The sequence below is a fragment of the Desmodus rotundus genome, chromosome 2, assembly GCF_022682495.2.
Source record: "Desmodus rotundus isolate HL8 chromosome 2, HLdesRot8A.1, whole genome shotgun sequence".
Taxonomy (NCBI): domain Eukaryota; kingdom Metazoa; phylum Chordata; class Mammalia; order Chiroptera; family Phyllostomidae; genus Desmodus; species Desmodus rotundus.
Window position 1 is genome coordinate 144,291,956 of NC_071388.1, and position 16,867 is coordinate 144,308,822.

A 16,867-nucleotide genomic window follows, 5' to 3' on the forward strand; every position below is an offset into this window, starting at 1 on the left:
CTTTGTTCAAGTCAATTTTTCTTTAGAGTGTACAGAGGATTAAAATATTGGCAAAGGCATATAAATACCTGGCATCAAAGGCAGCTGTGAGGAAAGGTAGGCTCAGCTTCCTTTTGTGAGTGGCAATCTCATTTTAGCTCTGTTTGACTGTGGGCTGCCTTGGGACATAATCTGTTCCCTTGCTCCTACCTTAAAAATCTTCTTTGTGTTAGTTTTCCTTGCCTGACTTTCAGGAGCAACATCTCTGCATTTTAGGTTTTCTGGAGGTTATTGTGAACTAGACGAGACCAGACATAAGCAATGCTAAAGTAATCTGAATGTTCTGTGGTCTGATCCTTTCCCTGTCCTCCATTTCCCTTGAATTTCTTATTTCTCCCTTGAAAATCAACAATATTACATTCCATAGTCCACTGCATTTCACCTGTACTTCTCCCTCTCCCACCCGCTCCCCCCACCAATTCCATGGAAAGGATGTTGCTGTGGCAACCTTCTGTGAAAAAGCTTTTGAGCTGTTCTATTACTATATATTAAAGAAGATTATAGCAGAGGGAATCATTTTCAAAGTAGAAAAAAATATTAACGAAATTTATATCTAAAAATTAAAAAGCACCAGGGCTCAGAATGTAAAAATATTCTGTAATGGAGTTCATAATTTACAAATATTATTAGTGTTATTACTCTTTGTATTAATTTTTACCTTGGGCTTGGAAAACCATTTCCATTTTTTCCCCTTTTCACCCAAGAACACACTGCAAACTGATATCTGGTATAATTGTTCTTGAGTGTATTTCTCAATACATGCTATAATAAATGTCTGGTTTTCAACAAACATTAGCTCAGACTTTTTCTTTTCCTCCTCTGAGTTACTCTTTGTGAAATAAAACTCCCATCTACAGAAGACAAATGGGCTCCTTTGTGAAATGAATCTCTTCATGTTTGAGCATCACGAACTCAGTAAATTATGGAAAAGCTTTGATTTCTAAATGTGATTCTCAAATGGCATCAAGAAATAAATATTGGAAGTAAAGACTAACCTTCGATTGTGCTCCCCTTTGTTTTGCTTCTACAGCTTCTACTCATGACCAGGTATTTCTTTGTTCCACCAGCTGTTCTTATGACCACAGGTTTGCACACACCCCCTCCCCATCCAGGGTATGACAAAGCACACTAAGGCATATATGTATGCATTCAGAGGGAAAGACACATCTATTTCTTGTAGTTTCTCTTTCTGTGATTCTCTCTCACCCTTCCGAGTACACATTTCTTGAGTCTGTGTCTTTTAATTCTCGTTATTTTTAGGCTCATTAGACTGAGAATTCCTGATAGTAGTTGTAGCTTTCTCATTTTTCTGTTCCCCAGCAAAAGTCTGGCACATTTAACTGGGACTTGTTAAATGAATTGTTGAGTACTATAAAAATGACACACAGACATTATATATGCCCCACAATACATATATAAATCTTCCTTAAGAATCATAATCATTGCATTATATCTGTAGGAATTAACCATGTACGATTCAGTGTGTACCCTACATACAAGTGGCATCGACTATATAAAAATTAATTCAATTCACCTTAATACTTGTTCCACATTTTGGAAGTGATTAATTGGATATCTTGTAATTTGTTTTTATATCAATTTGTTATTCACTAGTATTTATGTATAAATGCTTCTCACTACTGAAATGTGGTACAGCAGTCTGGATCTTCCAGAAATCTTTTATAAATTCTAAGGAGTAATGTAATTACCTTATGTGACATATTTGGGATAAATTATTTCTTAATCTTCAAAGAACTGGCTTATTGTTAAAATTTTTACTTTATATATAGTTATTTTAGCAACTTCATTTTCCCAACTCTTTGAGTTTAATGTAAATATGACTTCAAAATATCCCCAATATAAAAAACAACATTTTTATCATTGATGTTTTAATTTTAATTAATCATTCTTTAAGTCTAGGTCTAACCACTTCCCTGTAAAATTTATCAATATGAGGATCATGCAGTTACTATTTTGGGGAGATATGGTATACTAGTCAGGGTTCTCCAGAGAAGTAGAACCAAGGGATTTATTGTGAAATATTGGTTCCCATGATTACAGAGCCTGAGAAGTCACATGATCTGCCATTTGCAAGCTGGAAACCCAGGAAAGCCAGTGGTATAGTTGGAAAGCTTGAGAGGAGAGAAGATGGTGCCACTTGTGTCTGAAAACCTGAGAATCAGTGCTGAGGACAAGAGAGGTTCCATGTTCTAGCCCAGGAGTCAGGCCGAGAGCAAATTCCAACTTCATCTGCTTTTTGTTGTTGTTGCTGTTGTTGTTGTTGTTGTTGTTGTTGTTGTATTCAGGCCTTCAAAGGATTAGATGATTGGATGAGGCCCACCCACCTGGGGAGGGCCATCTACTTTACTCACAGATACACCCAGAAATGTCTAATTAGCTATCTGGGCATCCTGTAGCCCAGTCAGTTTGACCATCACGAGTCTTCCCTTGTCGCCTTGGCACCCATATATATCTCCTAAAACCACACCTGATCTCCAAGTGAAGACTGTCACAAGGTAATAACTCTGCCTAATGTGATACAATTACCCCACATAGAGCCTTAAACACGCTAACTGCTTCCTGAGAAGAGGAGGTAAAGTTCTTGAGTGACATTTACTTTTCTCTTTGATATCCTATAACTTAAATACTATAATGTAAAATGAACAATTCTTAAGTTCTATGAGTACATTTTATTTTAGGGATTGTGAGGGTGGATCCCGAGGAGAATCAGTGTTGTCTTGCGTGACGATTGCTTCAGGCGGCCATTGCAGTTTCCTCAGGCGAGGCAGGCTTAGTCCCCTTACATCTGGGAGTGGAAACGCAAACACCATTTTGGGTGTGGAGGCTGCTACTCCTTGGGGGGAAGGGTGCTGCTACCAAAGAGAAGAGGTGGGAATCTGCTTCAGCTGGACTGGGGAGCCACTTCCGCTGTCAAAAGACTTATCAGAATTTAGGGGCTCATCTCCGTATCCCCAGCTTTATCAGGGTCTTTTCATATATCCCCATTTCAGAGTATAGGATCCCATTCTTTTCCAACCGATGTCCTCGCTTTAGCAGTGAACACCCTGCAGGACTGGGAGTTTAACTTGTATGTAATTCAGCCAGTCTCAGGATGAGATTCTGTAATGGATTTTTAGTAATCAGCCATTGAAACACAATTTTATAAAAATGGGATAGCACGGTATGTACTGTTTATAACCTGCTATAGTCACAAATTCAACAAATTGTCATTAGTTTCATGTCATTACAAAAATCTGCAGCAATCTTTTATAAACTGCGTAGAAATACATTATAATACTCATTTCCTATTTCTCTTGTTTTCTTTGCTTTTGGTTTTGTTTTCCCTAAAACAATAATTCCATAATCATTCTGAAAAATGTATATGATCATTTTCAAGGGCATGTGCTTCAAATTGTTTATTTGGAGTATCCCTAAGACAGAGAATAGAAGAACATGAACCAAGCTTGAGGTGGCTCTTGTACTAATGGGATATTTTATATATATCCTGCTATTTCCTCTCTCTGTGTTGGCACCATGATATTTTAAGATATGTAACTTACATATATATGTAGGTGAAAATGACAATAATATTTTACTTGTTTTATGGTAGTTCATGAAGACAAATGGCATGCTGCTGCCCAAGATCAACAACTTGAAATCTTTCCAGACTTCTTTAAGGAAATGTTGATGAGTCTCATCTTGATTTGATGTGAAGGTACTTGGGTCTTGTGGTTGGTTGAGAGAGTCACATTGATTCATCAGTCATTTCACTGTTTGGAAGCTCCCCTCTCCTCTTTTTTTCCCCTGGGAGAAAAGATGAATGATAATATTACGGCTTCTTGTACTCCAGTAACTATAATTTTCATCCTGTGCCAATGAATCCAGAGTCACTAATTCATGAGACAGATCAACAGCACTTTCACCTGATGCTCCGACTTGCTCTCATATGTGTTGTCGCATGTAATAAAAGCCACCTCTTTCTCACTTTTAACACTCAGAATTTTAACAAAATATTTTCAAATTATTCTGTGAAATAAAACAAGTTAATTATTGTAATCTGTTAATGTTAAGAGCATTTTTTGACCTTAGCTGATATATTCTTTGTTTTTATGCTCTTTTCTTTTTCCTTAACAAAAAATATGTAAATCTAATAGCATTTAAAAGCTCCATCAGAGCATTTTTTCTCAGTAGGTCATCATATATTTCCTTAGGAGAGTGTTTAAAAGTTTTCTCCATGTCATTAAATATTTCTTCAAAATAAATATTTAAGCCATTTATTTTTTCCCAGTTTTAACATCATTGAGCACAATTTAAAAAATCAAGGAAAACAAAATCTTGGATGCAACATATGTTTGATGAATAATGATGACGTGGATTCTGGTGCATAAAGCTTTTGAAGAAAACTATCAGTTTCACAGTTCACACTCCAGTTTTAAATGATTTCATGTATTGTATTTTTCTACCTATCTCTTCTACCAGAGTTTTAAGTTATGCATCAAATTTGTTTTTATTAACATCTCTATATTCTCAATTGAAATTATACATTTAGAAGGACATATAAATTGATATTAAAATTACAAGCTTCCCATTTTTTAATATTTGTAGTTAATAAGTAATTCAAAGAGAAATGTTAATAAGTATAATTAATTATAACATTCACATGGAGTTTAACTGATTTATGAGAATATATATTTCTTTGACAGTGAATCAAAACATAGCCAAAAATGTAAATGACAAGGAAATTTTAAAATATGAATCTTAGAGAACTCTTAGGCCTCTAGAAAATCATACACTCCAACCTAATTTTTCACATGAGCCAGAGTAGCCATTATCCCAATTCACACTGACTGCATTTGATGGAACTCACTGATTTGAAAGTCCCACTTTCATCAATGTATGTTCATAGATATACTACTTTTTTGATGTCAGGAAAAAATTCTCCCATGTCATCAGATACTGATAATTTGAATATATGTATGTGACAAAATTATTCAAAAAACCCCAAGAACTTTCTTTTGTTCTCTTCTTAAAATATGAGCCAGAAAAATGGACCACGTTTATCCCATAGCTTCCAATAACTCTGGGGATACTGTTTCAGTATCTTTCAGGTACATAGAAAAATCAAATTATAAAAAAAAAAACTTTTAAGATAAATTTTTAGAAGTGGCTCTAAATATTAGGTCAAAGAATACTTTCTATTAAGCATTTGACTTATTTTGTCAAATTGCCTGCTAGAAACACTACAATTGAACATTTCCACCGGTAATATGAGTACCTGTCTTCCTTCCTTTGCCCAAGTCAGTGGGTGCTTCTACTGTTCAAAACCTTCCACTTTTTACTTTTTTGGTGGGGGAGAGATTTTTATGGGAAAAACAATCTTAAATTATGAAGGACAAGCTTACAGATAAAAACATAAAAGGATTGCAATTAGATAAGTGCACCTTTAATGTGACAGCCATGGTAAGAGTGAGGGTCCTAGTCCTTTCCAACAATTGTCTCCATGATCAGACCACCCAAAATTGTCAAAATCAGTATACAACGTCTTGTTGTCATTATACTAATTTATTCTAGAACGAAGTAGTTATTTCTGCTACACAAAGACAGGAAACTCTGCACATTCACACGCCCAGTGAACTCCAAAAGGCTGCAGGTCAGACTACCTTTTTCTGCTCTCTGGTATACCTAGAACCTGTTGTAAAACATGTCACAAAGCGTGCAATTAATATTGGGATAGATGCACTAATCAATGAAAAGGTTAGTGTATAGATTCAACAACAGATGGGCTGGAGCATGGTACATGGAGCTTAAAACTAGTATCTTGCCCATATAATGAAAGATATGGTAAATTTTGAGAACAGAACATATTTTGTCCATTTTTTTTCTTTTCCAATGACTCTCAGAATTTGGAAAACATGAACATTAAATTTTAATAAAATTTTTTTCTAAATATGGTTCTGAAAATAACAAAGTTAATTTACAAGATTTCACTCTAGTCTAAGTGAAACAAAAATGCTTTTTTTTTTCTCCAGGTCAAGGAATTATATTTTGAGGGAAAATGTCTAAAGAGATATTTAAAATTAGTGGTAACAAAAGCAGAAAAACAAAAACATATATTTAAATGCCCATATTTTTAAAAACTCTTAATGTCAGATATTTTACCTAAGTAAAAACATAATATACCTTAAATATCTTGAGAATTGAGTTTATAGATTTCCCTAATTAGGACAGATCTAGTGTCATCGATTTTCACCTTGCAGATATCTCCAAGGTTGTATTTTATGTTATAATGAAACAAGATGTCTTTATTCCTTTAAATCTCATTTCTCTGGATTTCTGGTTATAATTAGGCTTACTCTACATCTTCATCTCTATTAAGTGGTTGGATAAATGACAGTTTTGGAAGATTTTCATAATGTTATATTACATAAAAGAAAATGACATTTCAGAGATGAAATTTCTGGCAGGTGCAAACTTCAATAAGGAGAAAAACATTTGCCATTTCTTTTCCTGGTGAGTATTGTTTAAACTTATTTCTGGAATATTGAAAGATTCAATCCTTAAATATTATTAATTTTCTCCCCTTTCATCAACATTTAAGTTTACATAGGTTCAATATAACTCTACATAGAATGAATATCAAATGCTAAAATTAATAATAATAATGAAAGAGTCAAATGTGAATATAGCATCAAATAAAAAAGAACTAGTTAAGCATTACAAAATATTCAAGTTAAAATCAAAATCATTAATTGTTTGGTGTTATGAGTGAACAGTGATTGAAAATATTAACCAATTAATTTTGCAATCAGGTTCTACATCTTATTTCTAAGAATGGGATGTTTTTCATTGAACTGGAAAAATATTCAGATTAAAGTTAAATATTTTTCCTCCACAGAAATAACGTAATTTTAAAATTGTAGTAGAACATGAAATCACTTTTTTCATTTCTATATTATTTGTTCTCTATATATGATGGTATATATATCTATATATTTCCAAAAACTATCATTGGAATGTTTTCTACTTTGAAAGCAGTTTTATTAAATACAATTTAAAAATTTAAAATATCATACAGCAAAGCAGTCATAATTCTTTGTGTTGTATTTTCCTTGCTTGTTCTTTCTTTTCCTCTTCCCCCTTTAAGCATTGTATGGTATGTATAACAAAATCCTACTATTTTAACCTTACAGTGTAACACTAAGAATTCCTCATGATTTTTAAAAATTGTTTTAAACAATAAAAAGTGACAGCATAATATTCCAAGACTTGAAAATTCATAGACTGCATGACACATGAAATTTACAGCTAAAAGAAAGAGAATGACAAACTAAAAAGATGGGCAAAAATAAAAACACTTTTTTCATATTTGCACATTTTTCCTATCACATTTTACAGTTCAAACTACATAAATGTTTAGCTTTTATGCTGTAATATCTATTCATCTTTTCCTTGGTGATATTGGCAATAACCTCTATTGCTATTAAGCTCAGTAAATCTTTCTTTATCTGAGTATCAGTTAAATAGTCTCATTGTTCTATACTTTATTGGTTTAAATTTTTTGAAGTATTAATAAAGTGGGTTTTTATGTTCAAAATACTGTAGATGTCTTTTAATGCATTTAATTTATATAAGTCTAATAAATAGAGAAGTAATTATGACCAAATGGACTTTAATTGCATGCAAGCTATTACACTTAGAAGTAGGAGAATTTAACTATTTAATTCATCTGGGATGAATGATAAGACTATATATGACCTACAACTTCTGCAGCAACAGGCCTGGAGAGCCAGACCACAACCTCTGTAAACTTCAGCTTAGAATAGTCAAGACTTGGTCATTGAGTTTAAGTTTCTCTAATTTTTTTTCTCTAATTTTTGCTTCCACTTTTGACACAGGACTAATTGGAGGTAGCCCAATACGTCCCCCTAATCAAGTACATAAGATGCCCTGCTTGGGGTTATAGGACTTCCTCATGCCAAAAACTTCTGATCAGAGCACACCTGAAGCATTCTTTTCTTTTTTTTCCTTTTACTATAAAGCTTTCCCATATCACTGCCTGCCTTTAGGTCTCCGGAAAATGTGAGGTAATAGTAGCCAACCCCTTGTATCTATAGCAAGCTCTGAATAAATAGCCTCTATTTATTCTCATTTTGATGGTCTTTATTTGTCTCCAGTGTGACATGTGTTTTAAATCTGGATAACTTGTGGATTTTATCTCTATGTTTAAACTTAAAATAAGAGGAAATTATCATGATATGCCCAGTAGTAATTTGGTCTTTTATTATTATTTTTGAGTGGAATTCTATGATTATTATCAATACACATACTCGGTCCTTTCCTCATTGTCAGCCTTTTTTTCCATATTATATCATGTAGTGTTGCTTCTTTTTCTGTTTTTATATTTCTCACTTGGAAGCAAATATCATTCTTGTTTAGGTCTCACTTCTCAGATTTCCATATCTTTTATCTTCTCGATGATGGTTTCAACAATATGTCTTTTACTTTCATATTCTATTCTGTTTTTTTCCCAGGTTGCTTTTAATCTGCTCTTAATAGTATAAATTTAACTCTGCCACTCTCTTTTGGGATGTTTCAGGTTCTTTCATTTCTTCTCCCATTCTTTTTGTCTCTCTACTCCCATTTAATTTTGTTCACAGCTTACAAATATCTGAACCCTGTGCTTTAAAATGTTTTTGAAGACATCAAGCAGAAATCTTTCAAAAGTGTTTGGTTTACTTACACAAGTAATTGGCAACTATTAGTCTCAGCTCATGGGAAACACTACATTTAATTGGTTAAGAAACAGAGAGTCTTTAGGATCAAATAATTAAAACATTGACTCTTCCTAATTGTGCTGGAATGGATCAATCTCTTAATTCCTAAAACTGGAGAGTGAGTACAATAATACTTGCTTTAGCCCATTGCCTTCTTCTTTTGGAGGTAGTTCCTAGGTTGTGCATGAATCATATTTTCCCGCATCTCCTTTGTGTTTGTGCCAGTATTTCTCGAACTTCAGTGGTTTAAGGGTCATCTGGAGAGCTTGGAAGAACACAGATTGCCGGTCTTACCTGCAGAATTTCTGACTCAGCAAGTTTGAGGGTGAAGACTGGGAATTTGCTGTATTTGCATTTCTGACAAGTTTCCATGTGATTCTCATGTTCTGGTCCCCATGGTTCCAGGACTGTACTCTGAGAACCTCTGGAGTAAGTTTTTATGTTTGTTTAATTTTGTTGTTTCCCCAAAATAAAGCGCATGGTGCTTAACTCAAGCCTCTGCTTCTCAGTAAATTATCACCAGTAATACAGTTCATGAACTTCCCCTTTGCCTGTTGATATATGATTTTAATTTTATCTTTAGTTCCAATGCAACTATTTGCTTTTGACTTTTTGGATATATTCATAGACATTTTAACAGGAAGTATAAGGGATAATTATTAAAACTGAAAATCTTGTTAAAATATTAACTCGAGAGTCCTATATTTCTGTATGAAATTTTATCATGCGGAAAGTTAAATTGTCATTTTGGATTGTAAGTTTAATGTTACAAAGTCTATGCCTTAGATTCAGGTAATGATGTATTATAACTTAATGTTGACAAATGATAACCAAAGTAATTTTTACAGTTACTATTTTCCTAGCACTTTACGGTTTATAGTATAGCAACAGCTATGGTCACAAGTTGGTCTTACACATGCAATCTTAATTATCACAAATATGTCATTTTGGTTTTATTACTCCACTTTAGAAGTGAAATTACTGTTACTCAATCATAACACACGGCAAAGCCAAATTTATACCCATGTTTTTGGATTGCAATTCCAGGGTTCTTTCAACCATAGAACAGGTACTGTGTTAGAAAGACTGTGGGTGAATAATACCACTGAAAAATTAACTAACAAAATATGGAAACCTGTGAAATATTGGGTGCAGAACTGTTATCTGCCACATCACTTTGTCTCCTATACCAGAGCCTCTTACTCTGTTGTTCTCTTATTGTATAAACCAATTTAATCTTGAATTTGGCATTTATGGTGGTGGGCACTATGAAACTGAAAACTATTGCTGAACATTTTGGCATTCTTTATATGACATCAAAAATGCCAATTAAGACTATATGTGTGTATATGTTATATATGTATGTATATATGCATATATTTGTATATGTATGCATGTGTGTGTAAAATATATGTGCATGTAAAAATGTGTATGTGTGTGTGTGTTTTCCTTGCTTGTTCTTTCTGTTCCTCTTCCCCCTTTATGCATTGTATGCTATGTATAAATTAAAATCTTACTATTTTCACCTTACAGGGTAACACTAGGAGTTCCTCATGATCTTTAAAATTGTTTTAAACAATAAAAACTATATATATAGTTTTGAATATATATGTACATATATGTGTGTGTATGTATATATACACACACATATATATATATATTCATTTTTTTTCCTTTCCTCTCCTTCTGAAAAAGCTCAGATTGTCTCTTTTGGTGGGTTAGCCAAATCAAAGTGGGAGGATCACAATGCATTAAACAGGTCTGAAATTTGTCTCTATTGCCTTTCATCTTCTTTGGAACTAGTTCAGTTTCTCTGGCGGAGTGACTTCTCCCCTTCCTTGCAGTGTTGGTGTGGAATTTTCATTTCCAGCATCCCCTCCCTTTTTGCATCAAGCTTTCTATTGTGTAACTTTCATTCTCTTCCCCAGCATGGCTCATATACAGAGCTTATCCCTTCCCAATACATAGCTGAAGGTGGAGGTTGGACTTAATAAATTATGAAAGAATAGCATCAAAGGTTGGATTTCGGAACTTGCTTACTGATAAATGGGATTTTCAAGCTTTAATGGTATGTTTTCTATCTTAAAATCCTGGGATTTTACTATTTAGCTTTTGAGATTGGATGAGATTATATGGTTTTTATTTGCTAATGAAGGATTAATTTGGTTGGTATGAGATCAGTTTCTTTCTGCTTTCTGAACATATTTTCCTTGTAAGCTCCTGCAGGAAGTTGGAAACTGGATAGCATTTCCTCTCATAGTGAGCTGACAAGGGTCTCGACTTGATCTGGAGATATTCTCGCATTATTTAATTTATATCTCCTAAACTGAAGCCTTATTTTTTAGAATTCTTTTTCACTGCACATAATAATAGGGACCAACTGGTCATTGAAATCCATTAATTATAATTTTAATTAGATTATTTAATTGCTATAATTGATTGTAGACTTCCTTTCGGTGTAACTGTATAGCCCACTTCTCTCTTCTCTGGAAACTGCTCCTTATGGTCTCATTTGTACCAGGTGATATTATCTACTACTTGACCATGACTCACTGATTAAGTTGGCTTTGACTGGAATTCAAAATAACCTTGAGTAACTTGCTTCTTATTTTTTTGAGGTATTCAAATTGGCTGTTTAAAACATCCAGGCTTTGTTTGCTCTTAAATATTTTCTGGATAACTTTCAACTATACAATTCAATGATTCAATCCTGTTAAATTAGCAGAAGTTAGGCAAAAATAATTTACATGTAAATGACTCCTGAATATTTAAGACTTAGTCATGTACAAGTGTAAAAGGCTAAAATAAAATTTATAATTGGCACTGTAACTCAGTAACATGCAATAAGCTTTTCCAAAAAGTCAATAGTTCTCCTTGGATAACTAAAATACAGAAGCAATGTAGATGGTAATAAAATATGTAGGCTGTAAAGCGAGGCTGAATTCTATTACCAGTTCTGCCCTAGTTACCATTACGTCCTAGCATGTGCCTTTGGATAAGTTACTTTTACATACCATGATTCAATTTCTCTAAAATGGGTATAATAGCAGTGTCTTACTTAATATGATTCTTGTGACATTTAAATGCATTAATAGATTTAAAGTGCTTAAAAAGTACTTGACACATAGGACACACTCAAGAAACTATGATTACTATAACTACTACTACTGTTATTTTTATTATTTTGATCCCATAACTATTTATTCCACATTTTCCCAATTGTTTTTTTATAATGAGGAGATACTATTGTTTTAAAGATTTTATGTATTTATTTTTAGAGAGAGGGGTAGGGAAGGAGAAAGAGAAGGAGAGAAACATCAATGTGTGGTTGCTTCTCGTGTGCCTCCAACTGGGAATCTGGCCCTCAACCCGGGCATATGCCCTGACTGGGAATCGAACTGGTGACCCTTTGGTTTGCAGGCCTGTGCTCAATCCACTGAGCTACCCCAGCCAGGGCCCAATTGTTTTCTTACTAAACAAGTTTAGAATGTGGTTACAATATATAAATATGCCACACATAAACTATGAAGTTTTGCAGCTTTATTCCAGCATAGAGTTATCAGGGGACATGTCTTTTATTCAGAAAAATCTCATATGAGATGACAGTTTGGGTTCCATTTCAAGCTAGTTAATTTTATCATTTTCATCAATGTGCCAGGCCTACACGAAACACAAAAATTACATTCTTACAAACAATATAAAAATTCCCGATCTATGTGCCAGGACCTTCATGTAAGAAAGGGCAAAACAACACTTTAAAAGGACTTAGCACCATTGGAAAGCTACTGAGAAATATAGCACATAATATTTGGCTGAAGATTATCATCTCTGTGAGAAAGCTTGAAAACAGAATATCACTGTGTCACACAAGGTGTTACAGCACATTTGCTGCACTGCTCTTTAGGAAGGCTCCAGCTCGGAGATCTGTGTTTGGGTAAAGATGAGTCTGGCTCTGCATTTCCTGCCTTGTTTGGGCATAATATCTCCCTTTACCTTAAAGGATTTTACTTTGGACAAAAAATTCAATACAGCTGTAACAGAGGGACATAAAAAGCATTATGCCAATTTATGTCTCTTTATTGAATTCATTCAAACCTCATTAAACTTTGTATATATGCATATCATGATTTTTTTAAACTCTAACAGCTTTAGGATGTGATGGGTTATTTAGCAGAAATAAATTCATGAACATCTTTATTTTTCCATTCAGATCTAGGACATAGTTATGCAGTTTTTCAGCTTTTGGCTGGGAGAGAAATTTCTAAGTTATTTGCCCTTGTGGACAACCTAGAAGGTGAAGTGGAATCACCAGGTGATAGAGTGATGACAGAGTGTGAGTGTAGTTAGCACAAGCTTAAAATTTTGACCTTTCCTGACAAAGCGTACATTTTGCCATTGTGAGGAGCCCTGAGAAATCCTTTAGCTTTTTCCTTTCATAGACATTTATTGAAACATTATTATAGACCAGATACTGTGTTAACTGGTCGGAGAGATTCCCAGATGAATCATGTCTCTCTCTTTTAAAGGGCTGGCGGTTTAAAAGCAGATCTAGACTCACCAACTATAAATGACAGTATGATGTGGGAAATGCTATATAAGAGGTTATGTATAATGTTATTTGAGTATAGAGCAAGAAGAGATTACTTGTCTGAGAGCTGAGGTTGCTGCTAAGAATAGGTTTTCAGTGAAGTTACTAAGCTGCATGTTGGAGAATAAATAATAGCCTTTCAGGCAGAGAAACGGGGTCAGGTCTTTGAAGCAGAGGAAGAAACATCTATAACTGCATGGATTCAAGAGGAAATAAGGTGAGCTTGGGAGAAGTGAGACATTGTTGGAGGTCATTGAGAGGGTGTGACTAATCATCAAATCAAGAGTGGGCTCAGGCAGTTGGAGGCTCCTCGCCCCTTTCCCTGTTCCTTGAAATGTATATTCTTCCCACTATTCCCACAGCTGGAGCCATTTTCAAGGATGCAGCCTTGAAAGAGTAAGGTGTTGGTGAGAGCATCTGGATGGTATAGGTGACTGAATCTGGTTAAGGCCTCTGAGTAAGCTTTTGAGATTTTGGTGGGCAAGTGCAGGGTGGAGATACACTAATCTTGAGGCCACTTTTCTTATTTGTCAATTCTATTACTTATTAAACCTGTATCTACCAAACTAGAGTGATCCCCCTCTTTCTTCAGTCTTTCCTTGCCCTCTGTGTACAGGTACCGGTTTCTTATTTCACAAAGAATTTCCTGAGTCTGTGAACCAACAGACTTCCAAAGCAAACATAAAGAGTTGGGGCACAGAAATGTGTCCTGGGGAAGAAAAGAAGTCCCAGGAATCAGACTGGGGTCTGGTCATGCAGTGGCTGTGGAAGACATGCCAAGGGTTTGATTTTCCTGTAGGGAAATGGGTGAAGTACTCTTTGATTTACAAAGATGACTGGAATTTATGTCTGAAGGATATATGGAAAGGGAAGAAATTCATCGCTTCAGGTTCAAACCTTTTAAGGTTCAAACAAGAGGAGATTGCAACTCTCCATGTGAGAGATGATGAAGAACTTGGCCTACAGAGTTACATAGTAAGGGCAAGGAAGAAATAAATGTAGGAATACTTTAGGAGGTAGAAACATACATGTGCATTGTTGATTGGATAACAGCCAGAAAGAGAAGATGAGAATAAAATCTTGAAGTTTTAATTTAAGTGATGACAATATAACAAATAATGAAAATATAAGTGGAGGAAGAGGTAGTTCCAACATAGATCACAGATGAGAACTTCAATATTAGAATGCTAATTCTGAGAAGCTTATTGGTGACACAGGAGGAAATGACTAGTGGTATTTGTAAATATGATTTTGGAGCTCAATATTGAGGCCTAACAGGAATATGTCAATACATAGAGGAGTCATTAGAACCATGAAAATGGACAAAATCCACCAAGAAACATGAAGATCAAGAAAAGAAAAATGCTCTGATCTGAAGAGATTATTAGAACAATAGACGAAGAAATTCAGAGAATGAATTTGTCCATTGAGATGCTTTTGGATTCAATGAACAAAGAACCTGATCCAAACTGGCTTAATAAGAAGGGGAATTATCTCAAGTGGAAAGAAGTCCATAGCTGAACTTTCCAAATCTGGTTGCAATAAATTTTCAACTTTGAACTCTTCCTTGGTCTGGCTTTCCTCCTCAACACCAAATGACTTCTAGAAGCAATTGAGGTTATACGCTGGCAAAGAGAGAAAGAAATAAATGCTCTCTTAAACATGAAAATAAAGGCAATTCCCTTCAGACTGGTGGGACTAAAGCACGTGCTCCTCCCTAGTCAAGTGTCAATCACTGGGGAAAGGCTACTGTGGCCTAGGTCCCCTGTCACTGACATTGGTATGGGGTTGCAATAACTGACTGGAATATTTAGGACCTATTGAAAATGACAGACTGTGGAGCTGAAAATGATGTCAGCTTTCCTTGAGTCACATGAGCTGGACTGGGAGGGGTAGATATCTGAACAAAAACAGATATCTAGACAGGCAAACAACCTTCTCTACCACACTGGTATTTAAGAGGATAAAATGTGATAATTTATGCTTACTGACATTTACTAAAATCCAGGAATGTTGGTGTGCACTTTATATACATGATCGAGTATTTTTTGTAAGGAATGATTTCATGTTTATTTATGGTAAAAAGAAAATAGGTGTCTGTCTGTGGGTCCATAACATCATAGCACCAGGTTAGCTTTCCAAGAGCAGGAACTTTGAATCCTAATGCTATCTATCCACTGAGTGTATGCCCCCTGAGTTGCGACTCAATCGCTGTGAGAGAGAGCCTCTTCTGATATTCTGGACCCTGCTCAGGTTCCCAACCCCGAATTGTCCCACATCCTCTAGTTGAGATTCTGTTTTAAGATTCTGTCCCAAACACTTGTAGCATTCCTCAGTTTGCCTTTCAGTACTAGAACTTACCCTGGTCTCATTAATTATTTGCCCTAGGAAGTTGAACCCCGACTCCTCTTATCACAACTTGCAGTGGGTCAGAAGAGCGAATGGAATTGCCAACCAGCTCACCTGCCATGTTGCATATTCTAGGTACCCATCCTACCCCAAGGGGCAGTTTAAGGCTAAGCCTGGGCTCTTTCCTATACCTGAGATATCTGACAATAAACTGTCCTGCTTCATAGATGAACACTGAGAGAGGTTCCCCAAACCCCTTTGATATTTACAATCTGTCAGTCAGAACTGAGAGAGAACATGTACCCCTGTCAACTCTGCTGCTTCTGTAGCTTTAGACAGATTTCCAAATATTCCTATAATCCCAAAAGATTATATATCACTGATTCTAAAGAAAACATATTATTTGATAACTATTAATGACTTAATATTTTATCTATCTACTTATCTGTATAGAATTAAATCAACTGTTTAATCAAAGACAGAATATACTCAGATCTTACTTAAACTCAGCCTATAATTTAAGTAGCTGAAAATGGAATACTTAAGCAATTTGCAGAGCCAACACAAATTTAGCCAGCTTGCACTATTGAAGATTTGTGATTATTGATATCTGCCAGCTATGTAATTTTCAAACCAAGGCAACTTACAAACTCTAGACTCCATCTATAGGACATAAAGAAAAACAATATATTTTCCCCAAACCTCTTTGATATTTACAACCTGTCGTTCAGAACTGATGTCACTAATTTGGTTAAAGACTCATCTGTATTACTTCTGGCTTGACAGGAGCTCAGGCTGCAGTAACCAGCTCTCCAGAGACTCCGATGCTGTCAGGAGGCCAATTTTTGTGAGGTGTTTTAAAGAAACAATACGTATATAAAATGGGAACATTCTGTATTTGATTTATGTTCCTGTCTTTTATCCAAGTAAATGTCTGAAACTGAATCCTTTTAATGATTTTCCTTTCCCAGTTTATTATTACATATTAGTAAGTGGGATATATATGAATGTCTAAGTAAAATCAATTTGAAAAGAACAAACACGAGTGTCATTACGCATGTTCAACATGTGTCCTTCGCCTCACAGGGCACACCTCAGGTGCGTAGTCTAACTCCAG

The 16,867-nt window shown here is 34.9% G+C and overlaps 1 long non-coding RNA gene across 1 annotated transcript in view; it reads right to left on the reverse strand.

Annotated features, from left to right (window-relative positions):
• Nucleotides 1-3,474: 3,474 nt before the first annotated feature.
• Nucleotides 3,475-16,867, reverse strand: part of LOC123478647 (uncharacterized) — a 49,120-nt gene continuing 35,727 nt past the window's right edge. The window contains exon 4 of the long non-coding RNA XR_006653918.2: nucleotides 3,475-3,843. This is a non-coding gene — a long non-coding RNA (uncharacterized lncRNA). The remainder of the gene's footprint in view (nucleotides 3,844-16,867) is intronic.